This window comes from Clarias gariepinus, chromosome 8 (genome assembly GCF_024256425.1).
Source record: "Clarias gariepinus isolate MV-2021 ecotype Netherlands chromosome 8, CGAR_prim_01v2, whole genome shotgun sequence".
In the NCBI taxonomy this organism is placed as follows: domain Eukaryota; kingdom Metazoa; phylum Chordata; class Actinopteri; order Siluriformes; family Clariidae; genus Clarias; species Clarias gariepinus.
Window position 1 is genome coordinate 15,289,891 of NC_071107.1, and position 26,065 is coordinate 15,315,955.

Sequence of the window (26,065 nt, forward strand, 5' to 3'; positions counted from 1 at the left end):
AAGAAAAAAAATGGCATCCTATACCTTTAGACGTTTCTTTTAAACGCGAGAAACATTCCTGATGATGCATCATCCAGGCTTATACAATGACATGACAAGACATCACTACACCACATCTTTTCAAGGCTGCTGGTACCCTCTTCACAAAAAAATCCACCCACAAAAAAAAAGCAACAACAGTGCTTATACTTACATTTATTTTGTAAAGCAAAAGCCGCTTATAGGTGAAGCAGGATATAATCCAAATAGAGTACTCTTAAAGGAGCCACCAGTGATACGAGTGCCACAATACAAGCAATACAAACATGTAGAATGGCTGACAGCATGACATGAGCAGATGACTGTTTACATGTATCCAATTATGTGATATTCATATGATGTTAGTTTTCTTGTTTATATTGACAGGAAAAATAGCTTTGAAGAGTAGATGTTGTACAATTGCTGTGTCAGACAGTGACTGGGTATAGGGATAGGGTTAGAAAAGAAGAGACAGTATGACCCAGAGATATCAGAGTGTGTTTCACACCAACTCAGACTGTGGCTTAACACTTAGCTTCCAGCATGACGCCTTCCCCTTGGAAAACTTCACACACAGCAATCGATGAATGTCTGTGCGTTTTACAGGAGAAAAAAGTGAGAGAGAGAGAGAGAGAGAGAGAGAGAGAGAGAGAGAGAGAGACCACTATTTCGTACACACACACACACACACACATGCACGCACACACACACACACACACACACACACAGAGTTACGAATGGTGCAAGGATTAGGAGTTAATCACTGTCACACTAAGACAACATGCAAACCCTTCACTGCAATATTTTAGATTCTGTAAAATAGAGATGAGAACAAGATATATGCTCAAAACAAAGCTTGAGGTTAAAACCCAGAAGGTGAAAAGAATTAATAAAATATAAAACCTTGCTATGGGTTTAGAGATGGCTAAGGCCTCTTTTCTCCTCTTTCACACTCTTTCTTTCAGCCCTGGCTGTCACTAGCCCCCTGAAAGGCTAAACCTTCAAAGGCTTAGTTCAAACAGGCTGAGCTCTGGAGGTCTTAGTGGCAGAAGACTTCCCTCTGTAGCCCTGGACTCCAAAAGATGATGGCTTCTGGAGAGATGATGTCTTAAGTCCACGAAGTTGCAGATGTCCAGGCCAGAGAGGAGACCTAGATTTCATCTAGAATGCAGAATTTAAATTGTTCCGAGTTCTGAGGTGAAGGGAGGTCAGTGCTTAGCGCTGTCCTGAATGCTATCATGACTGCAGTCCACATGAGCGAGGATCTCCGGAGGCCTCTGACAGTAGGGGCTACTGCTAAATTTATTGGCTTCCTCAATCATTCTGCTGCCAAGGCTATATAACAGACGTAACCAGTTGACTTTGGCCAGCGAAGCCTGAGATCCTTGGCACGGCTGAGAGCCGAAGATGCACTCCCTGCCACTTTGACCAGAGACATGAACAAATAAATCAAAACCATCCTTTTTTTTTGTTCCAGTAATTCAGGGAAAAAGTCGAACTTTTCCACAAACAAGAAGCAAGGCTGTGTAATAAATGGAAAATCCAAACACTGAGGTTAAAATTAATGGGAAAACAATGACACATGTTGTTATGTCAGTGAGTTCAGTACTGTCATCACCCATCTGAGCATCCATCCACACAACCGAGCCTTTGGCAGAAATGCCTCCACCAGAAAGACTGTCCTGGTATCTTTAAACACAAATTATACTATATTTATCTTTCCACAGATTATGCTTCTGAAAAAAAATTATAAGGTGTTTAATATTCTGATATTTTAAATTAATCTCAAAGGGCATAATGACGAAGATCTCAGGTTAGAGTTTTCAGCAACACCTACACTGTAGGGTTTTTTTTTTCCATTAAAGGGGCTAATTATCTGATGACTTGTTTGAACGCTGCATTGCAAGTCATCATGCATGAAATTGCTACCACTTCTTTTTGAAAAGCACTGTTTTAGTACACTAAATGAAATTACAATTTCTTGAAATCAATACCACTCTGAATATACTACAGAGAGCATTTCCATGCGCAAAGTTCAAAAATATTTCTGCTAAGGAGACTCCAAACATTGCAGGGGCCGTAAAGAAGGACTTTCACAGAACTTCATCATACAATTAGAGCTGCAGTAGAATTTATTAATAGGCAGGGAATTAAGATATGGTCCTGATTTCCAAAAAAAAAAACTTTTCAGGGTCAAATATTTGTGAAATAAGTTTTGATACACATTAACACCAATTTTTACACTTTATGCTAAATAAAATGTGTTTACATACACCATCAGGCATGTACTGTACATGGCTGTATCACTGTAGCACTATAATTACATATTTTTTTGCAAGGTTATCATTTATCTGGTTAGCGATGAAGTAAGGGAGACCTGGTTTCTGTGCATCACTCATGTCATCCCCACTCTCTCGCTTTGTGCTCCCTCCATACACACCGACATGCATATGTAAATGAACTTTAACCCCTCCTCCTATCACCCCACCTCATTCTTCTACAGTCACTGCTTTCTAGAAGCCCACCATGGAATGTGTATTTTTCTCTCTCTGATAATTTCTGATATATCCGTCCGCCTGTCTATCTCTATCCTGACTAACCGTGGTGGACCGAGGCCTGACTCTTATTATGCCATTGTGGACATGCTTTGTTGTCCTGTGCCGTCGCTATCATCCGTCCGCACAATGGACTGCGTTGACGCTGGACATGCCGGTCATGTTCCATTTGCCAATGTGCATTATCTCCCAACCCTGTCCTTTTGCTTGCTGTGATCTCTGAAGGTCCCTGCTTTGAATAGAGTCTAAAGCCATTATTGGGGGAGAGGGGAGGGGAAAAAAAGCCCCACGAGTGAAGGGGGCTCGGACTGTTATAGGCTACATTTGGGCTCGGCTACATGCATACTAATAACATCATTACAGCTCTGTGCTTCTGGATAGCATGTTTACTTTGTTATGGTTTCCATCACCTTCCCCCCACACTCCACTGAATCACTAATGTCCACCTCTTTTTCTCCTTGCTTCACTCAGTCAGTCCCCCACCCCTTTTCTGAATGTAAATAGTACACAGGGCTAGTTTTCTTGTATTTACCCAAAAAATTAGGCTACATAGTTCACCTAATTCTCCCTCAGCTTGCTGCACAGTGTGTGGGTGGCGCTCTTCACAGCAAACACTTCTTTTCCATGGCATTGAACTTGACCGTGAATGACCTCACTATAATGAGTGAATTGAAAACATCTCCCTTTGGAATGCGGCTTGGAGATACCGGCTACGCCTGCTTTTTTTTCCCTCTCACCTCCCTACCACTCCACCCCTTTGCACTGATGAATTAATGGACCAGTGTCCACATTCCTCTCACCTGCACACTAAAGCTTGCCTCTCAACAGAGGCAAGGTCAATAATGTTGGCTTAAAAAAATTGCTCTCCTTTTATTTTTACAACTGAATATTACAGTAAGTATCTTAAATCAGAGACTGTATAAGTCGTGGTGTTGTTTTGTACTTGCCCCTCCTAACTGAGCAGTTAATATTGTATTAACAGATGCAATCAGTAGGCTGGATCTACAGTATGTATTCATTATTGATATATTTTCCTTGATTTTGTTGATAGATTATTATGGTACATTAAATAAACAAGCCAAAATGTTGATATCTGAGCATTTTTAAACCCTTAAAACATTTGAAAAAGTTTTTATTTGGTATTAGCATGTATTGTGTGAATATGGGAAATTTTGCCACAAAATTTAGTTGAATCAGAAAAGACACAGAGCATCATTGTCACACTTTGGCCATTACTGTACGTGTTCTTCCAGGAATTCACTCAAGTTGATATAATTCACTTGAATGCTATTTTTGTTTAGTAGTACTGTATATGGTGTATTTGGTTTGTCTGTCTCTTTGTTTTAAAAGGCTTTACAATAATAATAATAATAATAATAATAATAATAATAATAATAATAATAATGTAAATACATTTACATTTTCATTTATGGCATTTGGCAGACTACCTAATTCAGATCAATTTACAGCCTTCCTTTGAAGTAATTATCAATAAATACATTTTAATATTGGTTCAGTAGGTCAAAGACTAAAAATATCATCAGTCTAAACTTGGGAATTTTGTTTCTTATTTGCGAGAAGTGCTAATTTAAGTACTTATGGAAAAGGTAGATCTTCAGACATGTCAAGGGGAAAATCTAGGGGAGGTTTATTCCAACATGCCAGAGCAGAGTAGAGTCATGATATATGCCCTTCTTTTTCCTAGTTTCATTACATTAGAACATATACTTTATAAATGTTGGGTATTTATGGCAAATCATGATAAGAGAACTATGCAGGTAATCATCAGTGAATTATGATAATAATAATAATAATAATAATAATAATAATAATAATAATAATAGTAATAATAATAATAATAATAGGAAGAAGAAGAATATACCATCCAAGACTTCCTGATTTACACATTAGGGGATTTTGACAGTGAAAGAAGATTAATAAAGTTTTCATTATTCATTACATTATTGGTCAAATTTATGAAACAACCATAGATAATTAGGAATAGAGATAATGTTAACCTGATTTTATTTTATAATTAGGATAATTAGGATAATTAGTAAAGGAAAAGCAAACTATATGAAAATACAAACACAGATAGTGACATTAGGCATATTAATAATATCTTATTATTAAAAAATAATAATAAAATAAAACAAAACATTTTTCATTGACCATAATTCTTTATGACTTACTTTTTCCATCATAATTAATTATGACCTGTTTAACAGGTGACCACTGACTGATTTAATGCATTTAATGGCCATGTAATGGGATTTATGGTTGTCCTTCAGGAATTTAGTGGTCTCTGGTGGTCACCTTGTGGTAATAATCTGTGGTTTGGTGACTGATCTATCAACAGGTGCTAATAAACAGTTTTAATTTTGTTTCTTAATTTCAAGTAACAAAAACAAAAAATAGTCAAGAGTGTGAGCTCACACTTACTACTATTTATGACTTTACAGAAGTGATAATGTAGTCATCTTCTCTTGTGGCGGCAATGCAACACTTTTATTGATCATGCCAGGTAATCCTGTCTGTGATTAGACAAAATCAACAGCTGCATCACCTTCAAAATGTGTCCATTAGGAATAAGCAAAAGAATAAGGATACATTTGATTGTTTGTTTTTTCACTGCTGTGTGCATTTTATGCATTTCGTACACATGCCTTTGAAATGTCTGCACTTGTGTTTAATGCATCCTGAGGACTAGGTGTAGATTGAACAGAGAAATGTACAAACACATTAGTTAGTTTAAAGGTTTAACTGAAAAAAGGAGAATTAATGAAACTCCCAGCTTTGATGGACTTTCAAGAAACATTGAACATGCAGATTAGGGGATTGCTGCACTAAGGTTTTAAAATATAATTTCTTTCAGACAGCCATGAAGGTGTATTCAGTGTATACAAATGCCAGAATATAAACACCGCTGTTCTCGAATCTCCGCCCAGTTGCCCAGGTCACGTGAGATCCTGTGTCTGAGATGAATGTTTTTGTGATGATACTGATGCCGTGGCAAATAAAGTCTGCCGTGTAGTCCTTCAGAGAGTGTGTGTATGTGTGCGTGGAAGTGTATTTGATCTTAATCATGATATATTCTCCATCAGCACTGTCACGATCCATCACTTAGCCATGGCCGCCCAGCCAAGGTGTGGCTTATTACACCACCCCGAAGCTCATGAATAATAAAGAGGGGTGAAAAGGCATCCAGACTGTGGCCCGCTGAAGCAATATCCCCACGGCAACGTGTCCCCCCCAGCCCTGCATGCCCCCTTCCATCACCACCTTCATCACCTCCATCTTTTCCACTCCCATCCCCCGGACCCCATGTTTATGCATGATGCCTGTTTCATATGTATCAGCCACATCATTTCTGCTGTTGTCCCCGGGACTGATGACACACTCTGCATTAAGAGTGATGACCTGCACACAAGGGCCCGCCACTTTCCCCACTTTACCGCCATTGTCAAAACAGCGGCGCAGTTTCCATACACACGACGCTAGCAGCTGTTGTTTCTCCTACCTTGGCATCGTCAGGAAGATGAAGAGGCAAAGCAGGAAAAAAAGCCCGAATGAGCGTGTAAGGATATGTGGGTGCCATATTCACAGTTTGCCAGCTCGTCGTCTATTTGTATCATATTATGAGAAACATGAAACAGAAAAGAAGAGAAAAGAAATCAAATAAAACAAAAAGAAAGGTGCTCTCTGCAGCTCAATGCCTCGTAATTAAGTTTGCCTCCCTTTTGGTGTCAGAGAAAGAGATGTGATTTGATTCCTATCTTTTTATGATTTTTTATGTTATTTTCTTTTTCCCTTTTTCACTCATTCTCTTCAACTGCAAAGATCTGAGCAGGTGAAGAATACATAATGCATATAACGGACAAGTAATAAATAGAATTTCATCAATATTTAATGATGGCGAATGCACATATCTGAGAACATTCCCACTTCAAAATAAATATTGTATTTAGTTTAAAAATGTGTTCATTTTTTTTTTCAACATCGTCTTTAGAGACGGTAACCAATTTCTACTATGATGCGAATCTTGTGTACTGTGCCCCAATTGATCTCAAATCATTTTGTAAAGCAGGTGTGTGTTTGCGCGCGCGTGTGTGTGTGTGTGTGTGTGTGTGTGTGTAGTTGTGCGTATTTTAAGATAGTTCTCTCATACCTGCTTGATTTCTTTGGACTCTCTGGTTGCAGGAAATGGAATCCTTCAGGATTAAGGCAGCCTTTTATGCAAAAAGAAAGAGAGAAAGAGAGAGAAATAAATAGGTAACGTGACTGAGCGTGCTTAACTGATGCCACACATTTCTTTGCTATGCATGCCTCCGATTACAGGAAGAATTTAAGGGTCAAGATGTTATATTACTTTAAAATCAGCAACGTGAGACTCTTTCCCTTTTTTATTTGTAATCCGTTTAACTTCGGTATTCACTGAAATATTAACAGGGAGGTCTCTCTGCTGCCGTTCTGTCTGCGCAGAACTACTTCTACAGTACTAATGTCCTATACCTGTCCTTCTTCACTTGTCTTTATTTCCACTTTGACCTTTCTTTCTTTCTTTCCTCCAAGCCACGGCCTTCTGAATATATCCCTCCCTACTTTTTCACACACTTTTTTTTTCCTCACTCTTTCTACCTTTCTCCTTGCCGTAGTCTTGTCCTCAAGCATTCCTTCACAACCTTCCTCCTGTTTAAGATCAGTGAGCCTGCGCTGGCCCTGTGCCCGTACACACATTTGTGTCTGTCTTTTGAGTGTTTTCAGAGGCCCATTAAACAGCACCTTGGCAGGACCAGTAACACTCACCTCACTCCCGAGGATGTGCAGAGAGAGAGAGAAAGAGAAGGTTATCGTATTCCCTTATCTACACCAGACAACCACATACATACACATGGAAGGCTGAAGGTAGCCATCCATGTGAAGGAAACCATGCATTCTACACACAAACTCAAGATACTGGAACTTGTAAACATGCCATGCCATGTTTTTTTTTCTTTTTCTTTTCTGTATTTCAAAAAACTAGGCTTGGTGTTTGTCTGCCTGGGGATTGGATGTGAGCGCTATAAAGCTATAGAGATGGCAGACTCAGGGGGGTTGCCTGGGACCAGGGCACAGGGGTGCTTGGCTTAAATTTGGGTATGCAACAACTGTGCCTTCTGCTGGCCAGTGCGAGAACATCATTGCAAACTCTGTTCGTGCGTACCTCCACACCCAGTATCAGATGCAGAGCCACACACTGCTAAATGCTGAAATATTTAGCATGCTATTAGTCAACAACAACGTTTGGGGTTAGTGACAGCGGAGACTTTAATCTGAAGGTAATTAAATGACGTAGTAAAAAAAAAAAAGATTCAGATCCGTTCTGTTGGGTATGTACTAAATATCTTCTTGTCCTGCTTTGCAATATAATAATAATTACAGCAGTGCATGAGAATATTCCAGAGGAAACAAGCTGTCTTTCCTTTTCCTATTCTGTGAGCTGGACTTAATGGGTGTCAGAGAAGAAATAATACTAATTAGCATAAAAAGGAGGCTGATAGGTAAATATGGAAGACTGGTGCTCCAAGTAGCAGCCATTTCATCAGACAATACTGAGACATGTCAGAGTTAATTATCCCATTCTCTCACACCTGCAAGCATCGGGCGGGAAGAAAGTGAGGGAGACGTGTGTGTATGTGTGTGTGTGTGTGTGTGTGTGAAAGAGAGGGAGAGAGAGAGAGAGATGGCTATGCTGAAAGGGGACTTGATATTTTGACTTGTGAGCTTGATGACTGCCTCCCTCTGCCACCTGTGAAGGTCTCTGCTCCATCAAAGCACATTAGAGATATTAGGCCCGTTCTTACTTATGAAGCAGATGAAAAGCTGTGGGGCCTCTGGCTTCTCAAGCTGTGACTGGAATAGCTTTGCAATTTGCCAGCTATTTCGAAAAAAAAAAAAAAAAAAAAAAAAAAGATCAGCATTTTGATCTTAATGAATATAAAATGGCTTCCATTAAAAGTAAAACAGATTATTTTGGGCTTTACAGGGCGCATGGCTCACTTGACGGTCTTGGAGGGCTACTATGATCTTTCATTAAAACCTCACAGCAGGGTCCCCTTCATGGCCAGACGGGCCTCAGCCCACAAAGACGCTGTGTTTAAAAGTCATTTTCATAAATCTACACAGATTCCTCAAATTTGGTTAAGACAGAGGTTTAGTGAGTGCTGCCTGGTGGCCGGTCGTACCGGTTAGGCAGAGGAGATAGCAGCAGAGCCATCAGTATCACCCCCACCATGGCACCGTGCCATATGAGCTTCTGCCTAATCTGTGTTTGTTAATGACAAGCATGTGCTAATTACTGTCAGCATCAAGGCTCTGGTTTGGCACACTGCAAGCGCCCCAGACCAGGCTACCTGCCCAATCAGATGGCCTGGACACTGCACGTTTTTAATCGCATTAAACTTTGCCTGGTGATTTGTTGCACTGGGAGCGAGGGGAGAAGACGCACAGGAGTGGAGAGGACTGACAGCTGGCCAGTTCCACTAATGGACCTTTAGAAGTCAGGCAGGCTGGGAATTTTTTGGTCTGCCTGTTTTCATTCATCTGTGTGATCTTGACACAGTACTAAGACACTCTAAAATGTCTCTTTCATCTTTTGGGACCGGACCCTGCCAAGAACACGACTGTTTATTAAGCTGGTCATTTAGTGGGCCAAGAAGTGGGTTCAAAAAAAGACCAGGGGAACTGATATCTATATTTGAGAGTGATCCTTAATAATTCAGAGAATTTCATTACTCATTCTGATTTAAATCAAAGTTAATTAACAAATTCTCAGATATAAATTGTAGACACTGTTGAAACAGGTTGGGGTCAGGATTTTGGTTAGATGTGAATATGAGGAATCATACTGTATGCTGGTTGTTCTGAGCAGAATGCTAAGGACGCTATGGACAACTTTCCCTTTTCTTGTTTTCTGCAGTAAATTAACAAGGATAATGAGAAGGCAGTAATCTGCGCAAGACTTGTAGGTTTGTTGTGATCTGGGTCAGCTTTAAGGCTTTTCAGGCAGAAATGATTTTCCCTACTCTTACACTTAGATCACTCTCTTGGACACTTCTGATGCTTCTCTACAAAGAGAAAATGTAAGTAACATCCTAAATATTTAGAGCAAAGTAAAGATATAAAATATATATATATATATGAAACAAAAAGTGTACAGAGACATCAGAATGCATATATGATACATAATGATGCGTAAAAAGCTGGACATCCAGAGCGAGGGTAAAAATGCTCAACTAGAGTCCGGTGTCATGACCTGAGCAAACACACGCCTACACGTTCAACACCACGGCCTGAGATCCAAAAGGAAATTAGTGGGCACTTATATTCAGCCATGGTGAGTGTTTCTGCTGGGATTCAAGCCAAAAATAAAATCCAAGCAGCAGCACATGAGAGAGATGTTTGTGGTCACAAATAACAGGAATGGTTCCTGCGTTTCGAGCAGTTTAAGCTTATTTAAGCTTGGTTTACATATTATACTGCTAGGTGTTACTTCAATGTCACACCTAAAAATTCATACTTCTATTGTGACAGTTGGCTTCTTAACAAGTGCTGACACATAAACACACACTTTTAGGAACAGCAAGACATTAAGCTAAAGCATCTAACACCTAGGTAGGAAGAATGAAATCCTTATAAAATATAATATTATTTATAGTAATAATAATAATAATAATAATAATAATAATAATAATAATAATAATAATAAAAACAGGTGATGAGCAATATAAAAATAAATGGGGATTGGTGGAGAAAATTGTGCAGGCAAAAAAAAAAAAAATGTCTCCAGTTTAAATCCCACCCCATTTGAAATGCACTGTTGTTCCCCTGCCTCAGTCATGGTGTGTATGAAGCAGGCAGCACTGTTTGCAATGCACACAGCACACCGTTCCAGGCCTGGCACAGGATGCCATGAGGCTCGGGGGCTGCCCTCAATGTTCCCGGCATCTCTGCCGACCACACTGTTTAGCGCCCACCGCCCAGTAGTAATTCCATGTTTATCAACTCTTTATTATGGGCGCATCATCATTTACAATGGTACCATCTGCTCATTACCTTCCCTGAGTATGGGGCAAATTGCTTTCACAGGGAGTTAACCAGGAGAGGGAAATTGTCAGCAATAGAGAGAGAATCAAGAAACCTGCTCTTGCCTATTTGTAGAGGCTGTTAGCCACACAAGAGAATCCGGAAAAAAAAGAACGTTTCGTTTTAAGGAGATCAAATAATTAGCCAACTCTGGTTGTGTGAAGAGAACCAACGAGATTGGTAAATTAAAACGAGGGGCCTTGGTCGAAATCAAATACATTTCCAAGCGTTTTATGGGTACCTGCAGCTGTGTAGCAAAAACAAATATCGCATATGACCACATGACTCTAATTTATCTGCTTCGCTCCTAAATTAACAGCCTGGGCCAGGCAATGGGAAAAACAGTAGGAAGCAGAAAATAGGAGAATTCCTATCTCCGCTCTCACATTTATTTCATTAACTCCTCTAACAACATGGGATAAAGAGAAGCGTGCTCACTCACAAAAAAGCACCCATCAGGGAAAAAAAAAAAAAACAACAGCGGAAAAAAAAAAACTAATGCCTAACACCTAAACCTTTACTCAATATGGAGAATTAGACCGTTTTTCTTTCCCAACTGTGAATACCAATACTGCAGGCAGCACCATTTTCTCCCACGTACATGGTGGAAGAGAAGAGGGGGAAGCATGACCATCTGTTTCATCTCGCTCTACAAATGATGTACAGAAAAACCGTAACAATTATTAGAAATACTAAAGAAAGTAAAGCTGCAAAACATAAACTGAAAAATCACAACTGACTAATAAAAAAAAGAAAAAGGGGAAAGGATCACAGGTGGATTGCAGACACTCTCATATGAAAATATTTCTATTACATAGAAAACATGCAAATCTTTGTTTACTATGGACCGAAAAAAACATTGCACATAGACTGTACATTTCTAACAAAAATTATTTCTATAAAATAAATAAGAAAGTTTGATTTTATACAAAATCTGTGTGTCCATCAAATTCAGAGGACTGTCAACATCGGACGAAGTTGCCTATCCAGCAAATCCAGCTGCAGCCAAATGTCACTGAATAGTCCTACAACTTATCATGTGTAACCCGGGAAGACCATCAGCAGTAGTAGTGGTAGCATTTTCTGTACGATTTCTCAAATGATGCCATCAAATTAGTCTGTCTTGTCATTTTCACTCTTGCCTTCCAGACCAGAGGTCATCAGCAGTGGAACCAGTTGTTCAGAATCCTGTTCCACAACAGAAGAGATTCTGGCGTCTCCAGACCGTCTGGTGAAGTCTGTTTGCGTTGCACCAAGCTAAAGCATTCCGATGGCCCTCTCTCCTAGCATTGTCTAAACGAGGCATGCTAAAATATAAATTTGATTTTGGGTTTTGGTAACAGTTTTAATTTTCCTCTTTTTTTTTTTATAGTGCTGCATTTCATTTGTTCCTATGATCCAGGATGATTTGAGTGAAATGACAAAGAGTTAAAATTATACTAAACCTCTGTCAAAAGCTTGAATCTGATTGGCCAGAAAGGGTTATAATAGTGGCTCTAAGGGTTACTTCACCTGCTGAGGTTTATATTAAAGCTCCATATGAACAGTTTAAGAAGAAAAAATAATAGTACAATCATGTAGTAAAAAAATTTATGAGTGTCTTTTACTTGACAGAAAATTATCACAAAAAAAACATTTTAGCATGTGCCGAACTTTTCAAACATACTGTAATAAGTTTATATACCATTGAAGGCAGGATATCTTGTAGAGGATAATGGCTTCGACATTCGGGGATGATGACCCGACTCTACAGGATGCCTTGAATCAGTGGTCATCAATATGGTTCTCTCTCTCTCTCTCTCTCTCTCTCACACACACACACACACACACACACACGCACACACCTATCAAAGTGACTCACTCAGACCCATTAAACCCCTAACTCTATTATTAACATTCCCTACTCAAATACAGAGACAAACACATTCACACTCATATAACCACGGCTCTTGGAGTGATTGATATGCTCATATAGCTAATTCTGACATATTCAACCTCTCCTTATCACATCCTCGCCACCTCAAATCACATTATTTCTGTCTCATGATATTCCTTCTGATGAGAAAGCAAGAGCAAATAAAAACAAAGCTCCTGAAAAGACATAAAAGATGGAAAGAAGGGTGCATTACGTACTCCACTTCGCAATATTCTCATATCTTTCCAGGCTGATTTACAGTCCTCCTTCAAAGGTGGCACGCCGCAATGCCGGAGATTTATGTAGCGAGGGTCACATCGCACCTAGCTGCAGCCATATGCACGTCTCATTTCCATATGCTGTATTAGTGTCATGTCAGACAGTGTGCTGAGACTGGGGCCTTATTAGGTGTGGGGGTCCCTGCTGCAGTACAAATCAACACCGCCGGGACCTCTGCTCATTCTCTGTCACCAACTCCGCCAAACACATCTCCATATGCACACACGCACGCACTCCGTCCCTGCGCCTCCTTTCCCACCACACCCGTCATGAGCGTCTGGGGAGAGGAAGACACAAACTGTGCGGAGCAGAGGGGAGGGATGGGGGGTTTCAGGGGTGCCGTAAAGTTGGCAGTGTGTGATTGCGACAGCTTTGATTCCCAAAAAAGAGAGTAAATAAACAAGATCCCCTGTGGTTCTGGCAGAAATGGAGAAAAGGCACCCAAGATGGAGGGACAGAGGAGATGAAGAAAGGAGGAGAACTGGGAGACAATTGGTGGGGCATTAAAAGTGTTCTCATGGTGGTGCTTGAAACATACGAATACAAGGAATTTAAATGAATTTATGCAATTTTCGACCGAAGAATGAACATATATTTTCTAGGACAGGTTGTAAACCCAAGCAAGTTGTTTTTAATAATTATTTAAAGGGGTGGCTCCAGGGACATTTATATGTTTTTTAAACCTATATAATCTGCTCTAAAAAAAGATCTGTAGGTTTTACCTGAACCATTTTCATTTACAATATACTGGTTATGCAATATTTTTCTAAGAATGTCCAACGATTGGTGGCGGATTACAAATCTGTATTGCAAAACATAAGAATTAACACCTAACATCAACATCTAGATCATCCATCTACTTATCTATTCATCTATCTGGTTAGGTAACTATCTATATCTATATTTATAGGTGTCTAGAATGTGCAGAAATTGATGTTCCTATTTTTGGAAAACCAAGAAATAAGGACTGGGGAGAAACAGAGGTGGTGAACATGTGACCCTCACGCTTTATTACTTATGTACCCTATGTATCTACATTCTCCTTGGAACATGCTCAAACACAGGGAGAAAGAGTGAGAGGTAGCGGGGAGAGAGAGAGAGAGAGAGAGAGAGAAAAGATTTTGCTGATGTTATGCACTAGCATAATTCTCATGTTATTTATTACAATCAGCAGCAAAGCCTGTGCTGTAAAATGACAAAATGAGCTCAGAAGAGACGGTTGCAGCATTTTAACTCTTCAAATTGACCCAGATTAAATCAAATTTAGACTCACAAGCTCATCAGAAATTTGGCACTCTGAAAAGCGGCTAAAATGGGATATCCATCTCAGCATTTGCATGATAAAGGAGAAACGGTGGAACAAGAAGGAGGAGAAAATGCTGGCCTCAGATGTAAATCAGGTTGGTTGGCCAAGAGAAAATAAGGACAGAATGAATAAGGCCTATACAGAGTAAGCCTCTTGTTAGTCACATCTGCATGGGTCAGAATCTCTCTTACTTTTTTTGACCTTTGACCTTTTATCAGCCGTCCAGCATTCAGCCTTCTCAACCCTCTGATGATCACTAAGATCTGATAACCTGCTCACCTTCGCTCAAACATGGACGTATGGGCTTCATTTTCATTTTTAGTAAGATCAGGCTGATAAAAAAAATAATAAATCCCTGCCTCCCACTCTCCTTTCTTCTCGATCCCTCTCTGAGACTTTTTTCTTCTCTGAAGCACTTGACTTTTGTCCAAGGCTCGGTGAAAGTAGCCCTGTTATTTCTGAAGAGGCTGATACTCGGACGCGACACAAATCCTCTTAGCCCCAACTGCAAACGGCTTTTTGGGTGGCGGCTTAAAGAAGCCATTGTGGCGCTCCTGGTTTTAAAACTTCCTCTGATGCCTTTCATTCCAGGCTCTAATGTAAATAAATGAGTGGCCCCAGACAAGAGCACAGGAAAGGCTGGGGAGGGGTACAGGGATAAAAGCCCATGTCTCACTTCAACACCGGCATCCTGAGACAGCCTAATCTCCCTATCAGAGACTGAGAGAGAGAGGGAGAGGAAAAGAGGGAGAGATGAGGAGGTAAAAAGCAGAGCGAGAAAGAGAGAGAGAGAAAACACAGGAGGAGCGGAAGAAACTGAGACGAGAACAGATCGCTCCACACCCTCAGCCACTCTAGGATGCCAATTCTGGCTCCAGTCAGTCCTTCATCTATTCAGTGTCCATGTGTGTAATTGGCTGCATGTAGTGTTAGTGATCTTGGGAATCCAAAGAAGCAGGAAGGTGGGCGTTCAGATCTGCTGTCTTTTATAAGAGTAGTGTCCACTGCTTCATTATGGGGGAGAGGCTGTCCAACTCTGGGCTCAAGAGCAAATCTCTCCCTGGCACAACAACCATGGCTGTAAAAAAAAAAAGAGGAGAAATACAAGGATAGGGCCTTCAGGAGCCAAGAATTTATTCATGATGAAAATCATAATAATCCTGCATACAAGCCCATAAAGATTTAACATTGATTTCATTTCGCCCGCATGTCAAATGCTGTTTTTTATTAGTTTGGTTGACGGCTTTTATTTAATTGTCTTTACATTTAACGATTCCTTATTTTCTGCTTATATTACAATAAAATGTTATTGTATTATGCATTATTAAATGAAATGGTTTTGACTGAAGATGGGGCCCAGATTAAAAATTCTATTGCTTTTTTATCTTTTATTTGCTTAAATGTAGAATTGCTTATTAAGAACTTATGAAAGATTAAAGCAGAGCACTCTCAGAGCATTCTCATAGATTTTCCCATAATTGCATGACTAAATTTCTTCCGTAATATTTCAACCAGGGATTTGAAGACAATGTAATGTGATATTAAATGCAATAAAATGTCTGTAAGTATGACAAAAATTAAGTTTTTAACTAAAATGGGTATACTGATTTTATTCTTTGAAAAGAAGGGAATATACAAAAGGTTTATGTTTTTTGTGCGTTAATAATAAGGAAAAGATTTAATGACAAAGTAAATGACTGAAGATAAGAGGAGTGTAATTTATTTCTGCCCAATTCCTATAGAAGTGTATATATGTATAAAAAACCCTCTACTTAGTAATAAAATATATATGCAGTCTTAATGAGCCTCTTCTCAGACTATACACATTAGGGACACTCTGTTCTTTTAACTGTTTTTTAAACAGCTTTACACCGAAATAGCATCTTTATATACATATAGTTTAAATAGATTTTAACTTAAAAAGAATGAATTAGTTCAGGATAAAAATGTCATTAAACATAGCAACCTCTCAGTGAGAACCTGATACATGACCATCAGATTGTTTGACCAGTCGAACATGACAGTATTAATGTAATTCATTTCCATTTTAATCCATATCCATGCGACCCCTACCCATATCTATCCATGTTACAGCCATATTGTATACGACTGAAGAACAGCCTGAAGCCATTCTCATAAAGGGACATAGTTTTATAGTGGCACCAAACCACTTCCAGATGGCTCAGCAGAGTGAGCTGAGATTCCCAGCGTACACTGAGTACAGAGGCTCAGGCCATGTCATGTGCTGCGTCGTTCACATCAGTCTGGAACAACTACAACTAGAGTGTCCTCTGAGCCTGCAATGCCTCTTCAAAACAGCTGCACTGATGGTTTCCAAACACTAAAGAGAGATTTTTAGTTCGGAAAAAACTACCGTACATTTAAAGTATTTATTTAACAGCAAATTACAGCTTTATTGTATTTTTTTTTTTTTGTAATCAGTTGGAGAAATAGGACATTATATTGCTTTACAGTAAAATGGCAGAAAATACAGTGCACATTGGGATAGCTAATGTTTTAAGTAGGAGTAGGATTGGTAAAAATATCTTCGGTGTCAACATCTGAAAATTATTGGATTTTTTGTGTGTGTGTGCTCCCTTTATTTAAGCTGCTATTTTAGGCAAATACAAACCCTCTTTTGGGTTGAAGTTGGCCATGCTAGTAAAAACTTTGGTTTAGTAAGGCACTGAAATTAGTCCTTTAGTTCAAATTCTGTGCAGCCTGTTTGAGGAAGAAAAAAAAAAACCCTGCATGGTTCAATAGTTACATCTTTGTGCTACAGATCAAAAGGTCATGAGTTCAAATCCCAGCACTGCCAAGGCTGGCATGGTTGGATCTTTAGCTAAACAAGACCCTTAACCTTGCTCAGTTATATCCTGTCTCAACTGTTAGTCACTTTGGATAAAAGCATGCATGTTGTGGATGGTATTTGACTTTAAATGTACAGTACAGCATATTACTGGAAACCTAGTTATAAAAAAAAGCAGAACAATCACATGTAAATATCTTACTTTACTTTATACACCGATAAGTCATAACATTACAATGCAATACATTATGCCCAGGATTGTGTAGGTTCTCTTTGTTCTGCCATGGCAGCTCTGGCCCCCTTGGGGCATAACTCTACCTCTAGGGGTGTACTGTGGTGTCTGGCACTGGAACATTGGCAGTGAATCCTTTGGTTGCTGTTGGTTGTGGGGTGCGGTGGATTCTCTGTGAATCAGACTTGTTTGTCCGGCAATTTCCGTGGATGTATTATCAGATTGGCCTTGGGCTCTTTGCTTGCTGGGTCCTGTGTGTGGTGCACTGGATGTCCTATCGTGGCCAGAAATGACGTTTTGTTCGGTGAGTTGTCCTGCATTGGCTTTTCCATTGGATCAGACCAGACATGCTAGCCTTTGCTCCCCACAGGCATAAATGAGCCTTGGGTATCTATAATCCAGTCACTAGTTTACTGGTATATAAATGATAATCACTGTTTTCGTGTTCATTTTATGTGGTGTTAATGTTATGGCTGACAAGTTTGGGGAACATGAAAATTAATTAATACCGTCATGTTAGACTGATCAGACAATCTGATGGTCATGTATCACTATACATTACTGTAAATATTTTGCAACCATTAATTGTAAATTCACACTCAGTTGTCAGTAAGTTACTGTATGTTTTACAGTTATTGTGAACAGTGTACTAAATCTCACATACTAGTTTCTAGAAATTACCATTTCATTAAATTACTTTACTAATAACAAACATAAAAATATGTACTCAAACCCAAATAAAACACATATCAACTAATCTAGATGAGCACTTTCTTAAAATTCAATTGTGTACTCATCGCCATTTTTTTCCCTCTATCCTTTCTTCATCCTTCCACCTTTTCCTCTCTGCCAATGTCTGTAGCCCCAAATTGAGCATCTCAGTGGGTATCACCCTAACTCCCTAAGTCACAGATAATTATTCATTTAGCTGCTTTAGAGAGCCCTGAGAGTGATAAGCCCTCTATTCATTTATGCAGGGATAAAGCCTTGCAAGTTCCTTCCCTTCATGTCTGCATTTTTTTCAATTAGCTATTACATTGGACGGCGATATTTATTTTAGCCTGATTGCCTGTTAATTAGAAATCATGGAACATCTTTAAATGATAGCTCTTCTACCCGTACACCTCGCAGACATAAATCCAGGTAATGCTTGATTATATTCTCTGTTCACAGAGATCTTGACATGCCAAATGAGGTAATAAAAAAAGACATGGTGACTGTGATTGCTAATACACAATAGTACAGTTGTTAATGTGTTTACTCTGGCACTAATGTCTGCGACGTAGGACGCAATAAAACGAATGATTAAATCAGCCAGAGACTGTGATGGAAGTTAGATGGCCACCCAGGCACAATTTTATACATGAAGCATAGACTCTACCACCACTACTACTACTACTACTATTAAAAGTAATAATAATAATAATAATAATAATAATAATAAATAATAGTAAATAAGACTCAACATAAAAGCTTATGTATCTTCATACATATCTTATGTATTCATCTTTTTTGCCTCAAGTTTTAGTAACAAAAAAAAAAAAAAATAGGTTATAAAATAAAAAGAAAGTTGTATTACTAGCTTTGCAGGTTTGAGCACAAAGTGTACGCTTTCATGCTCTGACAGAAGCATTACACCCATTTGGCCCTGTGCTTTGCATCACCTTATTTCAGAAAGAACGTCTACATTATGTTTCAGAGCAGACATGGCGTTTACCCAAATTGGCAGGTCAGCGGAGGGCACTTCAGTAATGTTGCAAAGCACTTCAAAACCCACTTTCTCTCTTCCTCTCGCCTCTTCTCCCCCTTCTTTATCTCTCATTTTATTTCAGAGGAATCTCTTTCAACTAGAGTGGGCTTAGGACAACTGCAGAGTTTGACATAATTATGTCTAGGCTAGCTTTAATCACTCTGGGCCCTCACTCCTTGATGCACATTATCTGACTCCAAACATGTCAGATCTATGGCTGAAACAGGCCAATTTACCCTCCAAAGTCGGCACCGAATCCCGTCTTTAACTGAAAGCCGCAGAGACGTAACGGTCTTTCTTGTTTTTTTATTCTTTTTTTTTTTAACATCACTTGTCTTCCAAGAAAAGAAAAAAAAGTTCAAATCTGTTACTTTCCAGCACTTTTAATAGATTCGAAATCTGCCTGAAAAGAGGTTAATAAGGCACCGATGCTAGATGTGCACCGTTGTGATGAGAAAGATTTGATGTACAAACGAGGAAAAAGTGTATCTCCACAAAAAAACAATTAACTGCTGATTTACAGAGGGCTAACATGAATTTCACCATAATGTAGAAACGTTATGTAGAAGCTTCCACTGTGAAACACACAAAAAGCTTAATTTTGAAACATTTGTGATGTGCTTAGAGGTTCTGGTGCTAATTTGCTGGCTGTGCTTTTGTTATTTCTGTGAGAATTTAGCACTCGTATGCACTGATGTCACAGGGGAACATTGTTAGCACAGTTGTAATGTGTTTAACAGAAGAAAAAAAAATGTCTCCAACATAAGGAATAATGGTCAGGTTTTAGTGTAAGCTCCTGAAAACAAGTGAACAAGAGCTACTTTTCTCACTCACCATTTTCCAGTAACATTCAAAAACACGTTCATAAAAAATTAAATGTAGATAAAGCAAATGCTGGAGTCGGAATGCAATCCAGCTATAGGCTGCAGATGCACTCAGCTAGTTAGTGATCTACTAGACTGCAAGCAGGATGGCACTGATAGAGGTGCTAGCATGAATGTTAAAGCGTAAAAACTTTATCTGTTTGAGCAGAGGTACAGATAAGAAGGTGAGAGAGATGGGTAGACTAGACTAAATAAATAAATCAGAACTGCTTCGACCGCTTTAGATTGAGATGATGCAACAGTTATTTTTTCCCCTTTCAGGACATTTTAGGAGTTCTGCTTATTCGTAGTGTATAGTCACAAATTATATTACTAGTTTAGTATAAGGTGTGCAAGGAAAATCCTGTGCAAACTGTGTGCATCTTCTAATATTCTGCATATAATATTATAGCGAGGTAAGATGCTTTGAGCTGACAACGCCATAAATACACAGATCTGCTGCTGATTGGCCAGTTCTATTTCACAAGCACACCACGATCCTGACCAATACTCAAAAGGGTCAGAGAACAAAGCAACATCAAAGCCGAAGAGGCAGATTATGCACATATGCACTAATGTGCTCCCAAGATACGGTCTTTCAACTTAAATCCAGGTCCTGATTCGCTTGCTTTGATGAGCCTCATGGACAAATGTTTAAGAGAAAACATCAGCCAACATGAGCAGGCCTGAAGTATAAACAAGCCACATACAAAAATCAATTCATCTACCATTCTTGTAAAAAAAAAAAAAAATGCAAACATGCCTAAATTCCTGTGCAGCTACTTTAAATATATTGCATAAGGAAGAAATTATTCCAATCTGCATGTACATATGTTGTATATATATTATTTCTGTAATTTAGCTCTGCCTAATCTATAGGCTTTTTAACTGGATCCAGAAGATGAGCAGAAGACAAAGCAGGGCAAACGAAAATGCCCAAAGAGAAAAAAGAAAGGGACACAAATTGAGATATAACTGGACAGAGCACAGGAGCAGCAGCCGAGCGTTTAGCAGCTGTGGTGAATTTCAGTTTGAGGAGGTTGAAATAGGGCAGAGCTGGCTCCTTCTTCACATGGCCTCAGTGCCACACGGAGCCACGAGCCAGCAGTCCCAGTGGAGACAACTACTCTCCCCACACTTCACTCCTCAGCACCAGGCCAGGATGAGAGCTTCTCACACTCTCCAGAGGCTCTGTTGCCAAAGCCAGGCCTGATGTATCTGTCAAAGTGAAAGAGGAGGGCAGAGAAGACTTATGACATGAAGGGCACCGGTCAACATGTGAGCAGCACTGGGAATCACTGGTCAACTAAAAGAGTAGAGGACAGCAAACCCGAGGAGAGAAGGGGGGAAGCGAGGAGAAAAAGAAGAGGACAGGGTAGAAGAGGAGAGGAAAGAAGAGAGGAAAAGGGTAGAATGTATCTATGTTGAATCTATAAGTCTGATCAAATTTAATGAAACTAAATTCACTCATTTACAAACATGGAGAGGAAAAATAAAACTTTTAATATGAACTTTTTAGCATTACGTTTTAGCATTTTCACCCCTGGTTCTTGTTAAAATAAAAATGAGGCCCGCTACCAGTATTGCCCAATATACATCAGAGAAAATGTATTGAAAATGGTGAAAATTTTCAAATGTTTCTTATTGTACAACAATCAGCTCCAACCAAGTAATCTGACTGGAATAGTACTCACTATGAGTGATGATAATAGATGGTAACAGCACTGGCAAGCTACATGTCAGTCGCCAGCATGGGTGAAAGAAGGTCTGTACAGTCCGCAGCACCGAGGAGAGAACAGCTGCCTGCCAAAACCCATTCAAAACCAGTCACAGAAACCTTTTCAGCTAAAAAAACACATCCGATAATACCATCATAAACAACATCGTCTACTTAGTTATTGCTTCTAAGCCATTCTGAATTGTCTCTGAACTCTTTTATTTACTCATAAGACAAACTACAGCGCTAACTATCTTCTAAAACAAGGCTGAATCTCAAATCATTTCCTAACCCCTAATCGAGGGGACAACTTTGTGTGTGGAACAAGTGGCTGTACACTCCATAGTACTGTACATTTAGGATTTATGCACAAAAGCCAGAAGTTAGCTGATATTTTAAAGTGGAATAAGTGTAAATATAAAGAGAAACTTGTGAAATTAGTGTTAAATTTGTGTTAAATTTTTTTTAACTATTGGCTATATAGTACAGGTAAGAATTTGAAACTATTTTTACTTTCAATCGCCATCTTCACCAGTCACAGATAGTAAGTTCTGCCATGCACGTAAGAAGATGTGTTGTGCTTTTTGGATATAGAGTTGCTTATTGTAGTCTTCAATGTATCCGCCTGCAGCTAAACCCTGCCATAACTAGGATGTGACCACCATAGTACCTCCACTGACGACCAGTTAATCAGGCGGTGTCTTTTTCTCGGCACAGCAGTGCCACTGACCGATAAGGACATGTTAGTGGGTGTCTCTGGTATACAAGTATTATTTGCTTAATATGTATAGAAATAGGCTCATTACTCTTACATGGCACTGGTTATAAACGTATGATTATAATTATTTTTTTAAGTGTATATGTTCAGTTTGAGGATATAACTGTTTTCTTGCTTAATTTTTATTAATCACCCATTTTGTATTTTTGTGTCACTGCTATGCTGTAAATGATCAGGTCTGGTTAGGCAGAACATGGCCTATACTTAGTAATAATACACCTGATAATACACCTACATTTCATAAATAATGCAAACAAACCTAAAACCTCTCTCAAGAAACATGAAAATTGAGCATTGCTGTCGTCCATCTGAAATCATTTCCAACTTTCTGTGATCAGTCATTGTGATCTATTATATCTATTATATTCCTCCAGCTACATCTTTTATTAGTTGTGCATTCAGTGTCAGGGTCTAATTTCTGTGAGAGAAAATAACAGATGCAACTGATCATGATTATTGAGAGTGTGATATTACAAACGTTAAGCTATGGTGAAATAAAGTGACAGATTAAGGGTGTTCAAGAAACAAGAGCTGGGCCTGGGATGCAGTACATTATTTTCTATATATTTTTTTCCCCCAAACATGAGTTAAATAATAAAAAATGAAACTGAATGAGTATATGTGTAAGTCAGAAGATGGGATCCATACAGAATGTTCCCCTTAGTAGAATATAAAATTAGTTCATAGCTCCTAGCTTTATTGTCTACCAAGTTATGACATAAAAAAATGCATCCAACAGGAAAATATTGGCATTCATAGGTCAGGTGTATAGCATAAACATCCCATAATCTCTATCCATGTAAACAGTAATGCATATGAAACTGAAAGCTTATTTTATGATGAAGTGGAATATATGGATGATGTGGAATTATTGTCAATATTAAAGAGAAGGATATAGTGATTGACATAGTAGTGGACTCTTTGCAAACCTCAAAACTTCCTCTCGCCTCTGCCTCAGCCATGCTGAATTAATGATAACAGACAGTTATGAATCATTCACATGCCTGTCTTTTAAAAAGGAAGACTAACAATGGAAACACAAGTATAAAAGATGAAATTAGGCATAATGATATAATGGCACATCATCCAAGGCTGACATTATGACACATTTTCCAACCAGTCTCATTGCATTGATTTTCATTAAGCCAGAAACTTGATCCTTTCTGTAGCCTTGTAACCCACTTATTTTCAATGATGCCCCAAGATATGTGTCTCTGCTGTCTGATTCCGAAGAGGGTTGAGTTAATCAGAAATGAGGCCCGGCAAACTGGCGAATTAGTATTCATAAAATGAGATAGACAGAATGTTAGTGTGTGGGTGTGTGTGGGTAACAATGGCAGCCGCAGCCATTATAGCAGCCATATGTACGAATAAAGCCGTCGTGGAAGTAGAGGTTTGCAATATTCATTCTGTTTCACACTGAAGAAAGAAAAGCACATGCTGATCACACAACTGAATGCTCTAACTGTTTCTCCAAAGACAATGACCAGACAATCAGTCCAACGAGGACCGCTGTAAAGAGCCAAAAACACTCCACACTAAACACGCAATTCTCTAACACACCTAATTCAGCCTAATAATTAGCTGATGAGATAAATGAGCAGTTTTAAAGCAGGTAAATAACATAGCTGTACCTCCACCAATGACAGTCTGATATCCTTTCTGCATTGTTTATCATAAATCTGCACTAAAGGACAAACATAAACATGATAACTTTTTTAATTATAACTCTTTAAAATTGAAGATTAATATTTATTTTTGTAAGACCACCACATGCGACCAAATTAGGCCATAATTCTATACTCTATTCTCTGGATGGATGGATGGATGGATGGATGGATGGATGGATGGGCAGTATTACACAGTATTATAAATGAGCCTTATTTTGATTTTTTTTTTCCTGTGATTCTTATCATTATTATATAGTCATTATTCTTTAGTTTAATCCTTAAATAATGCACATATCAGAATCAGTTATTCCCCAGTGTACAAGTTATAACAAAATTATTATAACACTTTGCTTTCACGGCCGAGGGACACCAATACATTTTTACCTTGGCAGCTAAAAAAAAAATGTAACATAATGTTTCTCTAATGTATTACTACTATTAATATTTTTACTTGACCCACCCTCAGGCTTGTTAACATAAAAGAAACTTGTTTTGGATTTAAATTTGGAAACATTAACCTAATAAAAATAGGGAGAAAAAAATCTAACATAAATTTTGGTTTCATTATACTATAAGAAAGAATCTGTTGCATGAAAAGCATCATAACATTTAAAATGAAATGAAATTTAATCATTGCCTGTTCGTTGTTTTTTTTTTTTTTAAGGAAAAAAAGAATAGTAATGTAAATAGGTTACAAAACCACTCTGTTAATTGCTGATCTTCTAAAATTAGGTTAGATTATGATTGTGGGCACTGCTTAAATAAAAAAAAAAAAAAAAATTATAAAGCAAAAATATTTTTCTGAAGTGGGTAATTTCTGTGTCAAGGCATTCTTCTGTATAAGAAATTTCGGTTGGACGTGATCATAATAATTGACGTGACATCAACTAAAATAGAAATTTCTACCTGTAATGTTTTGCTTTAAAAAAAGAATGAACAGATTCTTGTATTTTTTTTTGTTTAACAGCAATATTGCCTCTAATCAGCCCAAATATACTAAAAAAAAAACAGCTAAAACTATTATATTATATTATTATTCCAGATTGTGAGGTCAGCCTGGCCTCAGCAGCACTTCTGAGATAAAGTCTTGTTCTGAAAATCTACTCAATAAATAACAGTTGAATCAGTTGGACAGTGTGTAAGATCTCCTACATTAATCTCCTCCATTTCTTTTTTTTTTTTTTTTTTTTTTGAGCCTGAGAGTATAAAATTGGTGTGCTGCATATCTAATTTTCTCTTTTTTTCTTTTTATTCCTGAATAGCTGATACATCTCTTTCTCAGAAGCTGGAGTGTGGTTGCCGTTGTGGACCCTGCGGTGCATTCACAGCCAGCAACATCAACTCTCAAATCTTATCTTGTTAAATCAGCCAAATGCGAGGAGCTGTGAGGGAGGGAATTAATGGGCAGAATGCTGGAGTGAGAGAACAGGTCGTTTTAATCCAGGGAACAAGGGTGTGTGTGTGTGTGTGTGTGTGTGTGTGCGTGTGTGCGTGTGTGTGTGTGTGTGTCTAGGGAAAGGATGCAACGGTGTGAAGATGAGTATCTGCTGTCAAGGTTGCATTGCGCCGTTTGCTCCACAGGTTCGTGTTCCTCCTTTCTTACCAGTTGAATACCGCAGCGGTGGAGTTATCTACTTTGTTTGAGAGATGGGATGATGTGAGATACAGTGGAGCAGAAAAAGGAGAAAATGAATCCCATGAACCTCACAACTGCACAGAGAGAAAAAGTGTAAGTGTAAAAGTGTAAAATTATTTAAAGAATCTAATTTCTGTGTGTTGTCAGGATGTTCTATAGATTATGCAATACCACCATTAGTTATGATGACTATGATCATGCACACAAACAACACTTGGATGCAAGTATCAGTTTCTCATTGCATTGCCACTTATTTATGTCACGCGAAAGCAATCTGGCCACTGAGGTCATAAAGCTGAACATTGTTGGATGCACTAATGTGACTGTGGCACTGCTAAACAATGGCACTGTAGCCATTCTCCACTGAAGAGCATACTAATTACACACACTGCCCTTGATCCTGACCTTGGTGG

General features: G+C 38.7%; 1 long non-coding RNA gene across 1 annotated transcript in view; it reads right to left on the reverse strand.

Annotated features, from left to right (window-relative positions):
- LOC128529247 (uncharacterized) overlaps positions 1 to 26,065 on the reverse strand; it is a 171,060-nt gene that overhangs the window by 48,625 nt on the left and 96,370 nt on the right. The window contains exon 4 of the long non-coding RNA XR_008361031.1: positions 6,742 to 6,802. This is a non-coding gene — a long non-coding RNA (uncharacterized LOC128529247). The remainder of the gene's footprint in view (positions 1 to 6,741; positions 6,803 to 26,065) is intronic.